General features: G+C 46.7%; 1 protein-coding gene across 3 annotated transcripts in view; it reads right to left on the reverse strand.

Annotated features, from left to right (window-relative positions):
• TMEM106B (transmembrane protein 106B) overlaps positions 1–14,039 on the reverse strand; it is a 54,329-nt gene extending 40,290 nt beyond the window's left edge. For all 3 annotated transcript variants that reach the window (XM_089654584.1, XM_089654583.1, XM_089654585.1), the window contains exon 1: positions 13,998–14,039. The gene's annotated coding sequence lies outside the window, so the exon portion shown is untranslated. The remainder of the gene's footprint in view (positions 1–13,997) is intronic.
• Between the last annotated feature and the right edge of the window lie 353 nt (positions 14,040–14,392).

Consider the following 14,392-nt stretch of genomic DNA (forward strand, 5'->3'; position numbering starts at 1 on the left):
AGAGGTTTAAATCAGGGTTAGGTTATAAAAAAATATCCTAAGCTTTGAACATCTCATGGAGCACTGTTCAATCCAAAAATGGAAAGAGTATGGCACAACTGCAAAACTACCAAGATATGGCCGTCCACCTAAACTGACAGGCCGGACAAGGAGAGCATTCATCAGGGAAGCAGCCAAGAGGCCCATGGGAACTCGAGAAGCTGCAGAGATCCACAATTTAGGTGGGAGAATCTGTCCACAGGACAACTATTAGTCGTGCACTCCACAAATCTGGCCTTTATGGAAGAGTGACAAGAAGAAAGCCATTGTTGAAAGAAAGCCATAAGAAGTCCCGTTTGCAGTTTGTGAGAAGCCATGTGGGGGACACAGCAAACATGTGGAAGAAGGGGCTCTGGTCAGATCATGTTGTGGGGATGCTTTCCTTCAGTAGGGACAGGGAAGCTGGTCAGAGTTGATGGGAAGATGGATGGAGCCAAATACAGGGCAATCTTAGAAGAAACCTGTTAGAGTCTGCAAAAGACCTGAGACCGGGGCGGAGGTTCACCTTCCAGCAGGACAACGACCCGAAACATCCAGCCAGAGCTACAATGGAATGGTTTAGATCAAAGCATATTCATGTGTTAGAATGGCCCAGTCACAGTCCAGACCTAAATCCATTTGAGAATCTGTGGCAAGACTTGAAAATTGCTGTTCCCAGATGCTCTCCATCCAATCTGACAGAGGTTGAGCGATTCTGCAAAGAAGAATGGGCAGAAATGTCCCTCTCTAGATGTGCAAAGCTGGTAGAGACATCCCCAAAAAGACTTGCAGCTGGAATTGCAGCCAAAGGGGGTCCTACAAAGTATTGACTCCGGGGGGCTGAATACAGATGCCGCCACACTTTTCAGATATTTATTTGTAACAAATGTTGAAAACCATTTCTCATTTTCCTTCCACTTCACAATTATGGAAGGCCAGAGTACTTGGTGTCATTCTGGACTCCAACCTATCCTTCCAGCCCCAAGTCCAATCTTTAACAAACTTATGCAGACTCCACCTCCGCAACATCGCCAAAATCCGCACGTTCCTAACCCCAGAAACCACTAAACAGCTCATCCACTCCCTCATCATATCACGACTCGACTACTGCAACTCCCTCCTCACTGGCCTGCCTCGCCGCTGGCTATCCCCGCTTCAGTCCATCCTGAATACGGCTGCCAGACTCATTCACCTTTCCAACAGCTCCGTTTCCGCCACCGCCCTCTGCCAATCCCTCCACTGGCTTCCGATTGCGCAACGGATCAAATTCAAAATCCTAACACTGACATACAAAGCTGTCCACCATACTGCCCCGAACTACATCACTGACCTAATATCCAAGTACCACCCAAAACGCACACTCCGCTCCTCACAAGACCTCCTCCTCTCTAGTTCCCTGGTCTCCTCGTCCCATGCCCGCCTCCAGGACTTCTCCAGGGTGTCACCCATCCTCTGGAACTCCCTTCCCCAACCCATCAGATTATCACCTACTCTCCTCTCCTTTAGGCGCACCCTGAAAACCCACCTCTTCAGGGAAGCCTACCTCACCCCCTGCTAACTTGCCGACCTCCTTCACTCTTCCTACCACTCCATCCCCCACAGCTATCTCCTCCTGTACCACCATCCCCTCCCTCCTAGATTGTAAGCTCGAAAGAGCAGGGCCCTCAATCCCCTCATGTTTTGCATTGTATTGGTATTGTTCTGTCACATGTTCTGTCCCCCTTTGTAATGTACGGTTTTGGTTGTAACATGACAACATGTGGAACATTTCAAGAGGTATGAATACTTTTTCAAAGCCTTGTATACGTGTATTTAATGTATTTTAAGCATGTCATACAACTACAGACCGGTTGCCGGGCTATACGACCTCTGAGCCGTGCCACATGACAAATGTAGCAGCCACACAATTGCTCCGCTCTGCGTTTCTGCTGCAAAAACAAATTATGAATTGCAGTGCTTGAAATCTGTCACAGCGAATCCAGCAATTTGTAGCTCAGCAACTGATGTTTGAAGTTCGCTCCAGATTTACCAGCTGCAGTAGCTACTCCTGATTCCCAGTGCAGACGCCGAGGATAATGGTGCATCAGCTATCTGTAGCGGTATGGACAAGAATTGCTTTCAATGACAGCAGCGGCTCTGCAGCCAACCACATGTCGCTGGAAGGAATAATTACAGAGATTTGTAGCTGCCATAAGATTGCTGGGGTGACATGGCCCAGAGGGGCCGGCCTGGTCTGCGTAATGACAACAGCTGGGTTTACAGGATTTCTTGTTTTCACAATTGTTAATGTATGATCAACAAAAAGCCCAAATTGGAGGACACGCCGGGGAGGATGCTGTACTACCGAATTCAGTGGTGTTCCATCACATAAAATGGATACAACATGTATACCAGTCTACTGCATTAGAGACCCTGAACCCACACCATTCATTTCAAGATCAATCTTCCCCTAACATGATATGTGCATTTAAAGTATTTTATCCACGTTAATTACCTATAAATCCCTCCCTTGTGTGGACATCCGAAAGCCCTGAGACTGCTGCTAAGTGCTGCCACCTTGGATGCAGCTCCAGTAGACTCATAGCGGTCACCCAAGTGACACTCTAGCAGTGGTCCTAAACCACCAGGATGTGGACTGCTGCTTGGCCTGGTCCCCCAGTTCCCCTAGTGCCTTCCAGCTCCCTTAACCTTCCATAGTTGTCCACTGTGCCCTTCCACCTCCCAGGATGCCCCCAGGACCCCCTGAAAGCCCTCAGCACCCCCCATCCTCCCACAGTGCCACCCAGCACCCTGCATTTCCCCCTAGTTTGCAGCAGAGCCTCCAGCCCCCCATAAGACTACCAACCTGAAATAGCGTCCCTCAGCCCCCGCAGGGCCTTTTGGTCCCCCACCATGTCCCTGCAAAGTCCCCAGCCTCATCGAGAGACCCAAACCCCCACAGCTGCCCCAGGCTCCTTCCAGAAACCTCATCTCTTACAGGGCCACCAAGTCTGCCGCAGAGTATCCTAACCCAATCACCAAAGTGCTCCCCAGTCCTCTCCAGAAATCTCATCCCCTACAGGGCAACCAAGTCTGCTGTAGAGTCTCCTAACCAAATTCACAATCCATACCCACCCCCCCGCTCCAGTGCTCCACAGGCCCTCCAGAAATCTCATCCCCTACAGGTCAACCAGGTCTGCCGCAGAGTATCCTAACCCAATCACCAAAGTGCTCCCCAGTCCTCTCCAGAAATCTCATCCCCTACAGGGCAACCAAGTCTGCTGTAGAGTCTCCTAACCAAATTCACAATCCATACCCACCCCCCCGCTCCAGTGCTCCACAGGCCCTCCAGAAATCTCATCCCCTACAGGTCAACCAGGTCTGCCGCAGAGTATCCTAACCCAATCACCAAAGTGCTCCCCAGCCCCCTCCAGGGCAACCAAGTCTGCTGTAGAGTCTCCTAACCTAATTCACAATCTATACCCGCCCCCTCCAGTGCTCCACAGGCCCTCCAGAAACCCCATCCCCTACCACCTACACAAAGACTGCTGCAGAGTTTCCTAAACCAATCCCCAAATGCCCCCACCCCAACCACAGTGCTTTCCAGCCCCCCAGAAACCACATGTCCTACAAGGCCATCAGGTCTGATGCAGAGTCTCCTAGCTGAATCTACAAACCCTCCCTTCCAGGGGACTCTGCAACACATTTGGTGGCTCTGTGCATTACACAAATGCAATGCAGAGGACAGCAAAGTGTGAATGACCTGACACTCCCCATCCCCCTTAGAGTGACATCTACCAGGACCAAGCATGGGAGGAGCTTCTGGACTCCTGTGCAGGGAAGAGGGGGGGGGGGGGGGAATCTCAGGGTGGTCCAACTGGTTAGGGGAGAACAGCATTCTTATGGCACTTAGAGCGACCACAGTGAGACAGTTTATTTACAAATTCAGTGAGATAGAGGAGACTTCCCTTTGGTCTCTTGTGCCTAGCTGTATGAGATCTGTCATTAGGTTCACCATATACGCCAATAGTATTGGTCGGCCGGCCTTTACACACACATGACCTTTAATGACCCCCCAGTCTTTGTCTGTAGGGTTCAATATTGAGTTGGCCCCGCCCTTTGCAGCTATAACAGCTTCAACTCTTCTAGGAAGGCCGTCCACAAGGTTTAGGAGGGTGTTTATGCGAAGGTTGGACCATTCTTCCAGAAGCACATTTGTGAGGTCAGGCACTGATGTCAGGGGAGGAGGCCTGGCTCACAGTCTCCACTCTAATTCATCCCAAAGGTGTTCTATGGGGTTGAGGTGCAGGACAGTCAAGTTCCTCCACCCCAAACTGGCTCCTCCATGTCTTTATGGACCTTGCTTTGTGCACTGGTGCGCAGTCATGTTGGAACAGGAAGGGGCCATCCACAAACTCTTCCCGCAAAGTTGGAAGCATGAAATTGTCCAAAATGTCTTGATATGCTGACGCCTTAAGAGTTCCCTTCACTGGAACTAGGGGGCCAAGCCTAACCCCTGAAAAACAACCCCACACCATAATCCCCCCTCCACCAAACTTTACACTTGGCACAATGCAATCAGGCAAGTGGAACACAAATGATGCAGCGCTACTACCATAAAAATTCTTCACACATAAATGAATAAGTGAAACAGTGCAAAATTACTGACACAAATAACAAACACACATTATTAAATAGTGCCAAAAAACTCATAAATAATCACGTGACAAGTGTCAATACGAGGTCCTAAAAGGACCAAATAACATAAATGGTGCCCCAAGTAATCCAATGGGATCCAATAGTGCTCCAAATCAAGCAAGTAAGTCACAACAGGACTCAATGTGCTAAAAAAACCTCTCACCAGAACTAAAAATCAGTTCCCACCATATAACACAAAACACACGTGCATCCCAATAAACGCATAAACTAAGAACTGATCATGCAAACAAACATGAATAAATTAATAAATATATAAAGTCCCATGAGGTCTTTTGCCCTGATGAAGTCACATGTTAAGCGTGACGACACGCGTTGGCGGTGACGCACTTCCAGTCGGACGCCTTCAAAGTGAAAAAATGATGCAGCAGGCGAGTCCATTTTGCTGGAATGTCATTGCAGCAACTCAGAATGGTCCTCAGTAGTTTGTATGGCCCCCACGTGCTTGTATGTATGCCTGACAACGTCGGGGGAGGCTCCTAATGAGACGATGGATGGTGCCCTGGGGTATTTCCCCCCAGATCTGGACCAGGGCATCACTGAGCTCCTGGACAGTCTGAGGTGCAACCTGGAGGCATCGGATGGACAGAAACATGACATCCCAGAGGTGTTCTATTGGATTTAGGTCAGGTGAGCGTGGGGGCCATTCAATGGTATCAATTCCTTCATTCTACAGGAATTGCCTGCATATTCTCCCCACATGAAGCCAGGCATTGTCGTGCACCAGGAGGAACCCAGGACCCACTGCACCAGTGTAGGGTCTGACAATGGGTCCAAGGATTTCATCCTGATACCTAATGGCAGTCAGGGGGCCATTGTCTAGCCTGTAGAGGTCTGTGCGTCCCTCCATGGATATGCCTCCCCAGACCATCACTGACCCACCACCAAAATGGTCATGCTGAAAGATGTTACAGGCAGCAGAACGTTCTCCACGGCTTCTCCAGACCCTTTCACGTCTGTCACATGTGCTCAGGGTGAACCTGCTCTCATCTGTGAAAAGCACAGGGTGCCAGTGGTGGACCTGCCAATTCTGGTGTTCAATGGCAAATGCCAATCAGCCTCTATGGTGCCGGGCAGTGAGCACAGGGCCCACTAGAGGACATCGGGTCCTCAGGCCACCCTCATGAAGTCTGTTTCTGATTGTTTGGTCAGAGACATTCACACCAGTGGCCTGTTGGAGGTCATTTTGTAGGGCTCTGGCAGTTCTCATCCTGTTCCTCATTACACAAAGGAGCAGATACCAGTCTGCTGATGGGTTAAGGACCTTATACAGCCCTGTCCAGCTCTCCTAGAGTAACTTCCTGTCTCCTGGAATCTCCTCCATGCTCTTGAGACTGTGCTGGGAGACACAGCAAACCTTCTGGCAATGGCATATATTGATGTGCCATCCTGGAGGAGTTGGACTGCCTGTGCAACCTCTGTAGGGTCCAGGTATGGCCTCATGCTTCCAGTAGTGACACTGACCCTAGCCAAATGCAAAACAGTCAGAAAAGATGAGTAGGGAAAAAATGTCAGTGGCCTCCACCTGTAAAACAATTCCTGTGTTGGTGGTCGTCTCACTGTTGCCCATCTAGTGCACCTGTTGTTAATTTCATTAACACCAAAGCAGCTGAAACTGATTAACAACCCCCTCTGCTACTTAACTGACCAGATCACACTGTGTACACACAAAAACACTGGTTATGCACACAGTTAACCCTTTGATCGCTCTAGTTGTTTAACCCCAGCCAGTGTCATTAACCACTTGCCCTCCTGAGGATTTACCCCCCTTAATGACCAGGCCTCTTTTTGCTACTCGGCACTGCACTAATTCAACTGATAATTGCGCGGTCATGCAATGCTGCACCCAAACAAAATTTACGTCCTTTTTTTTCACACAAATAGAGCTTTCTTTCGGTGGTATTTGATCACCTGTGCGCATTTTATTTTTCACGCTATAAACAAAAAAAGACCAAAAATTTTGAAGAAAAACAATATTTTTTACTTTCAGCTATAAAAAATATATAGTAAACTCAAAGTTGGTTATAAATTTAGGCCAAAATGTATTCTGCTCCATGTTTTTGGTAAAAAAAAATCCCAATGAGTGTATATTGATTGCTTTGTGTGGAAGTTATAGCGTCTACAAACTATGGTATAAATACTGCAATTTACGCCATTTTTTTGCTATACAGCGCTGCGCTAGTTTAACGGACAATTGCGCGGTCATGGAATACGGTACATAAATGAAATTTACCTCCTTTTTTTCCCCACAAATTGACCTTTCGGTGATATTTGATCGCCTGTGCGGTTTTATTTTTTTGCGCTATAAAAAAAAAGGCTGACAATTTTGAGGAAAAAAAAACAATATTTTGGACTTTTTGCTATAAAACATGTCCAGTAAAAAAAAAATTTAAAAATCAAATTTAGTCATAAATTTCTGCCAAAATGCATTCTGCGACATGTCTTTGCTAAAAAAAAAAATACAATACGTGTAAATTAATTGGTTTATGTGAAAGTTATAGCGTTTACAAATGGCGGGAATGATACTGGGATTTTTTTTTTTATACTAATAATGGCGGCGATCAGGGACTTATGGCGGGACTGCGGCGGACATTCTGACATTGGGGGGGAACTGACTTGGGGTCACTGACATCCCCAGTTACACCAATACAGTGATCAGTGCCAAAAAAAAAAAACACTGACACTGTACTAATGGCACTGGGGAGGAAGGGGTTAACTTTATTATTCAGTGAAAGGGTTAACTGTGTGAGGAGAGTGTTTTACTAGGGGGCGGGGGTGTGTACTGCACAGGACATGCTGATCGGGAGAGATAAACTCTTCTCTCCTGCTCAGCATGTCAGGAGCTGTCAGAGAGCAGAGCTACTGCAGCTGTGCTGTCAGTGATTGCCGCTAATCGCAGAGACACAGCTGGTAAAGGCCGGCTATGACCCGGCGACTGACATCCGCGGCTGTGATCGGCGGGACAGGTAGGGCGGTGGCGGGCCCCCTACCTGTTTTGAAAACACATTTTAAAACGTGGTTTTGCCCTGCCGTGCCGCCCTATTTCTACAGTGGCTGGGCGGCATGTGGTTAATACAGTGTATATTTTTAGCACTGATCACTGTATTAGTGTCACTGGTTCCCACAAAGTGTCAGTGTTAGACTGCTGCAATATTCACTGATTGCCGCCATTACTAGTAAAATAAATAAATAATTCCAGCATATATACCAGTTTGCAGACGCTATAACTTTTGTGCAAACCAATCAATATACAGTTATTGGGATTTTTTTTTTTTTTTAACCAAAACATATAGGCAGGATACATATTGGCCTAAATTTATGAAGCAATTTGATTTTTTTAATTGTTTTTATTGGATATGTTTTATAGCAGAAAAAAATTTTTTTTATTCAAAATATTCATTTTTGTTTTTTTTATAGTGCAAAAAAACAAAAATGCAGAGGTGATCATACACCACCGAAGGAAAGCTCTATTTGTGGGGAAAAAAATTATGTATAAACTTTCCCTGTCTCCATGCTTTATTTTGCTTTTGAGATATCACTTTGAAAAACACCCCCATGGCGTTTCTGGCAGTGGCCATCTTGGGTAAGGGCAGATTATTCATGTAGCATTTACTTCCTGAAATCCATCTGCCCTTAGCTCAGGCATGCAGACAGCAGGGTGTTCTTAGCTGAGAAAGCCCCTCCACTGCTCCTGAAGCCTCCTGGGATATATTATATCATTTGACTAGGCAAGAAACCAGGAAGTAACTGAAGACTATAAAAAAAAAAAAAGTTTAAAAGAAGTAAATATCTCTATTTACTAGCAGGATAAGGATTACGAATAGTCCACGTTGTTTGATAGAGTGAAGTTTTGCATTACTACACACGCGTTTGATGTACATTGGCGATGGACCGCCAACATATTATTATTACTACTACTACAAGTACTTATATAGCGCTGTCAATTTACGCAACGCTTTACATACATATTGTACATTCAATGGAATATTTGGGATTTTTATTTATTTCAGGTACTTATATAGTGCTGTCAATTTACACAGCACTTTACATATATATTGTACAGTCACATCAGTCCCTAACCCTCAAGGGGTGTACAATCTAAGGTCCCTAACTCACATTCATACATACACATACTAGGGACAATTTAGACTGGAGCCTATTAACCTACCAGCATGTCTTTGGAGTGTGGGAGGAAACCGGAGTACCCGGAGGAAACCCACACAGGCACAGGGAGAACATGCAAACTCCAGGCAGGTGGTGCTGTGGTTGGGATTCAAACCAACGACCCTAGTACTGCCAGGCGGAAATGCTAACCATTTAGCCACTGTGCTGCCCAGATCAGAACGGATAATAGAATCACATGAGCCTTTTAAAAAAGCAGCGCACCACACTGTGTAGTATATCCACTGGGGAGCAGCGGGTGCTATGGTAACACGTGATGGAGCACCACCATAACGCACACGGAGCAGATTCATTGTCATGGGTAGGGGTAAGGCACATAAATGTCGACATTGGTCTGCGCTGTCATGTGGTCAGGCTAACCAATAAGCACTTGCCGTGGTAAGCATTATGATGGGTACACCGGGGCTGTGTATTGCAGAGTACAACAAAGCAACCGCTAGGGGGCATCACATCCGAGGTGTGCAGACCAAAGGGATGGCCAAGGTATGTGACCTCAGGCTCACAGCACGTTCCCTGCAAGTCTCCCCGCCACTAGAACGCAATAGCACACTTCAGTGAAGGAAATAAGTATTTGATCCCCTGCTGATGTTGAATGTTCGCCCCTCACAAAGAAATGAGCAGTCTAAAAATCGAATGTTCGGTGTATTGTAACACTGAGACAGAATAGCAACAAAAAAATCAGCAGAAATACATGTCTAACAAATGATGACTGACTTGAATGTTCATGAAGGAAATACGTATTTGATCCCCTATCATTCAGCAGGATTTCTGGCTCCCAGGTGTCTCTCATACAGGTAACAAGCTGAGATTAGAAGCAGTCTCTTAAAGGGAGTGCTGCTAATCTTATTTTGTTACCTGTATAAAAGACACCTATTCACAGGAGCCATCAAACCATCAGATTCCAAACTCTCCACCATGGCAAAGACCAAAGAGCTGTCCAAGGATGTCAGGGACAAGATTGTAGACTTACACAAGGCTGGACTGGGCTACCAAACTATGGCCAAGCAGCTTGGTGAGAAGGTGACAACAGTTGGTGCAATCATTCACAAATGGAAGAAACACAAAACAAGTGTCAGTCTCCCTAGGTCTGGTGCACCATGCTAGATCTCACCTTGTGGAGTGTCAATGATCATGAGAACAGTGAGGAATCATCCCAGAACTACACGTGAGGATCTTGTCAATGATCTCCAGGCAGCTGGGACCACAGTCACCAAGAAAACAATTGGTAACACACTACACCGACAAGGACTGAAATCCTGCAGTGCCCGCAAGATCCCTCTGCTCAAGAAAGCACATGTCCAGGCCCGTCTGAGGTTTGCCACTGAACATCTGAATGATGCCGAGGACGACTGGTTGGAAGTGTTGTGGTCAGATGAGATCAAAATCGAGCTCTTCGGCATCAACTCAACTCGCCGTGTTTGGAGGAGGAGGAATGCTGCCTATGACCCCAAGAACACCATTCCAACTGTGAAAGATGGTGGTGGAATCATTCTGCTTTGGGGGTGTTTTTCTGCTAAGGGGGCAGGACAACTGCATGGCATCAAAGGGTCGATGGACGGGCAAAGTACCGTCAAATCTTGGGTGAGAACCTTCTTCCCTCAACCAGGGCATTAAAAATGGGTCGTGGATGGGTGTTCCAGCATGACAATGACCCAAAACACACGGCCAAGGCAACAAAGGAGTGGCTCAAGAAGAAGCACATTACCACTTGCCGCCCTGCCACTGTAGATATATAGGGCGGCACTGGCAGGCAAAACCATGTTTTAAAACGTGTGTTTTGTAAACAGCTAGGAGGCGCACCGCCGCCCTATCTGTCCCACCGATCACCGCCACAGATGTCAGTCGCTGGGTCACAGCCGGTCCTTAGTGGCTATCTCCCGGCGATCGGCGGCAAACAGTGACAGACAGCACAGCTGCAGTAGCTGTGCTGTCTGTCACTTCCCTGTCAGCTCAAGGATGAGCTGATTGAGAAAGAACAGTTTCTCTTTCTCGATCAGCCTTGTCTCGTCCAGTACACACCCCGCCCCCTAGTAAAACACTCCCCTCACTCCTATAACCCTTCCCTGCAAAATAAAGTTAACCCCTTCCTCCCCATTGCCATTAGTACAGTGTCAGTGGTTTTTTTTTTTGCACTGATCACTGTATTAGTGTTTTTGGGGATGTCAGTGACCCCAAGTCAGTACCCCCCAATGTCAGAATGTCCGCCGCAGTCCCGCCATAAGTCGCTGTCATAAGTCCCTGATCGCCGCCATAATTCGCTGATCGCCGCCATTATTAGTATAAAAAAAAACTAAAAATCCCAGTATCTTTCCCGCCATTTGTAAACGCTATAACTTTCACGTAAATCAATTAATTTACACGTATTGGGTTTTTTTTTAGCAAAGACATGTCGCAGAATACATTTTGGCAGAAATTTATAACTAAATTTGATTTTTAAATTTTTTTTTTTACTGGACATGTTTTATAGCAAAAGGTCCAAAATATTGTTTTTTTTTCCCTCAAAATTGTCAGCCTTTTTTTTTATAGCGCAAAAAATAAAAACCGCACAGGCGATCAAATACCACCGAAAGAAAGCTCAATTTGTGGGGAAAAAAAGGATGTAAATTTAATTTATGTACCGTATTGCATGACCGCGCAATTGTCCGTTAAACTAGCGCAGCGCTGTATAGCAGAAAAATGGCGTAAGTTGCAGTATTTATACCATAGTTTGTAGACGCTATAACTTCCACACAAAGCAATCAATATACACTTATTGGGATTTTTTTTTACCAAAAACATGGAGCAGAATACATTTTGGCCTAAATTTATAACCAACTAACTTGCTGACCTCCTCCATTCTTCCTACCACTCCATCCCCCACAGCTATCTCCTCCTGTGCCACCATCCCCTCCCTCCTAGATGTAAGCTCCAAAGAGCAGGGCCCTCGATCCCCTCATGTTTTGCATTGTATTGGTATTGTTCTGTCACATGTTCTGTCCCCCTTTGTAATGTACAGCGCTGAGCGAACTATTGGCGCTTTATAAATACTGTATAATAATAACTTTGAGTTTACTATATATTTTTTATAGCTGAAAGTAAAAAATATTGTTTTTCTTCAAAATTTTGGGTCTTTTTTGTTTATAGCATGAAAAATAAAAAGCGCACAGATGATCAAATACCACTGAAAGAAAGCTCTATTTGTGTGAAAAAAAGGACGTAAATTTCGTTTGGGTGCAGCATTGCATGACCGCGCAATTATCAGCTGAATTAGTGCAGCGCCGAGTAGCAAAAAGAGGCGTGGTCATTAAGGGGGGTAAATCCTCTGGAGCTCAAGTGGTTAAGGTCCTGGAGTGGCCTAGCCAGTCTCCAGACCTTAATCAGAATGAAAATCTGTGGAGGAGCTGAAAGTTCAAGTTGCCAAATGTCAGCCAGCAAACCTTAATGACTTAGAGAGGATCTGCCAAGAGGAGTGGGCCAAAATCCCTCCTGAGATGTGTGCGAACCTGGGGGCCAACTCCAGGAAACGTCTGACCTCTGTGATTGCCAACAAGGGATTTGCCACCAAGTACTAAGTCATGTTTTGTGAAGGGGATCAAATACATATCTCCCTCATGAACATGCAAATCAGTCATTTGTTAGACATGCATTTCTTTTGAATTTTTTGTTGCTGTTCTGTCTCTCAGTGTTACAATACACCGAACATTCGATTTTTAGATCGATCATTTCTTTGTGAGGGGCAAACATTCAGAATCAACAGGGGAGCAAATACGCATTTCCTTCACTGTATGTACAGGAGTTTGCAGTTCTGGGTAGGGGGTGTGTGTGAGCCATACACGTTCCCCACCCGCACCGCCATTCGCAGCCTCGGATGTCAATCACCGGGTCCTGGCCGGTGATTACTCGCCGGCACCTGGTGATCACTGACAGGGGAAGAGAACTGTATGTAAACAACACAGATCTCTCCTGCACACTGCTTTGTATGGCTCTGCATAGCAATGTGCTTACAGTGAAACACCAACACAGCACACAGTTAACCCTTTGATCGCCCCAGATGTTAACCCCTTCCTGCCCACTGCCATTAGTACAGTGTCAGTGCTTTTTATCAGCACTGATCACTGTATTGGTGTCACTGGGGATGTCAGTGACACCAAGTCAGTTCCCCCCCCAGTGTCAGAATGTCCGCCGCAGTCCTGCTATAAGTTGCTGATCGCCGTCATTACTAGTAATAAATAAAAAAAAAATCCCATTATCTATACCGCCATTTGTAGACGCCATAACTTTCACGTAAACCAATTCATTTACACGTATTGGGATTTTTTTTTGGCAAAGACATGTCGCAGAATACATTTTGGTCGAAATTTATGACGAAATTTGATTTTTTTAAATTCTATTACTGGACGTGTTTAATAGCAAAAAGTCAAAAATGTTTTTTCTCTCAAAACGATTAGTCTTTGTTTTTAATAACACAAAACATAACCACACAGGCGATCAACTACCACTGAAAGAAAGCTCAGTTCGTGGGGAAAAAAGGACGTAAATTTCATTTGGGTGCAGCGTCGCATGACCGCGCATTGTCAAAGTAACAGCGCCGTATCGCAAAAGATGGCCTGGATAGGAAGGGGGGGGGAATCCTCAGGAGGACAAGGGGTTAACCACAGCTGCAGAACAGGCATGGATGTGGAACAAGCATGCAGCCAGTGAAGACACATACTCCAGGTCAGTGACCCTCCACTATAGGAGTGCTGGCAACCCCTCACAGAGCTCATAGCAATGGCTGCTCCCATAGTCCCGTCCTGTAGGAGGACCCCGGCCCTCACATCACTCGGTGGTCCCGGTAGGGTGGCCCCCTCATCCCCTTAACACCGAACACAGCAATGACGGGTTCTGAGGAGAGTTGTATACAGGAACGGAGGGAGTTCAATCACCGCCTTCACCAGCCTCAGGACCCGGGTCATCATTATGTGTTTGGGATAAAGGAGATGAGAGAACCACCCTACCGCTGGGACCTGTAGTGCGCCCCGTACACAGCGCTGGTGATGGGGAGCTGTGCGGAAACAGGTGCGGGTCACGTGACGGCACGTCGGGGATCTCCGGGGGATCCAATGTATGCGGAGATTACTCACCGCTCCGAGCTCTCCCGAGTCTGGGATCGGCCAGGCCCTGTCCGTGACGTCACTACGGGAAAGCGCTTGGACAAACCTCCTCACCCGGCCACACGCCAATCATTCACTGAGAGTGGAATGTATGGAGGAGGAGCCTGACTCACCTCATCATCCACTGTCTACCTACAGGAGGAGGAGCCTGACCCACCTCATCATCCACTGTCTACCTACAGGAGGAGGAGCCTGACCCACCTCATCATCCACTGTCTACCTACCGGAGGAGGAGGAGCCTGACCCACCTCATCATCCACTGTCTACCTACAGGAGGAGGAGCCTGACCCACCTCATCATCCACTGTCTCTTGGAAATGAGATCCTGGCCAGATCTGACACCTACACATTACTCACCAGAACATA

The sequence above is a fragment of the Staurois parvus genome, unplaced genomic scaffold (genome assembly GCF_062004578.1).
Source record: "Staurois parvus isolate SC_StPar_1 unplaced genomic scaffold, SC_StPar_1.0 ptg000779l, whole genome shotgun sequence".
NCBI classification, from domain to species: Eukaryota; Metazoa; Chordata; class Amphibia; order Anura; family Ranidae; genus Staurois; species Staurois parvus.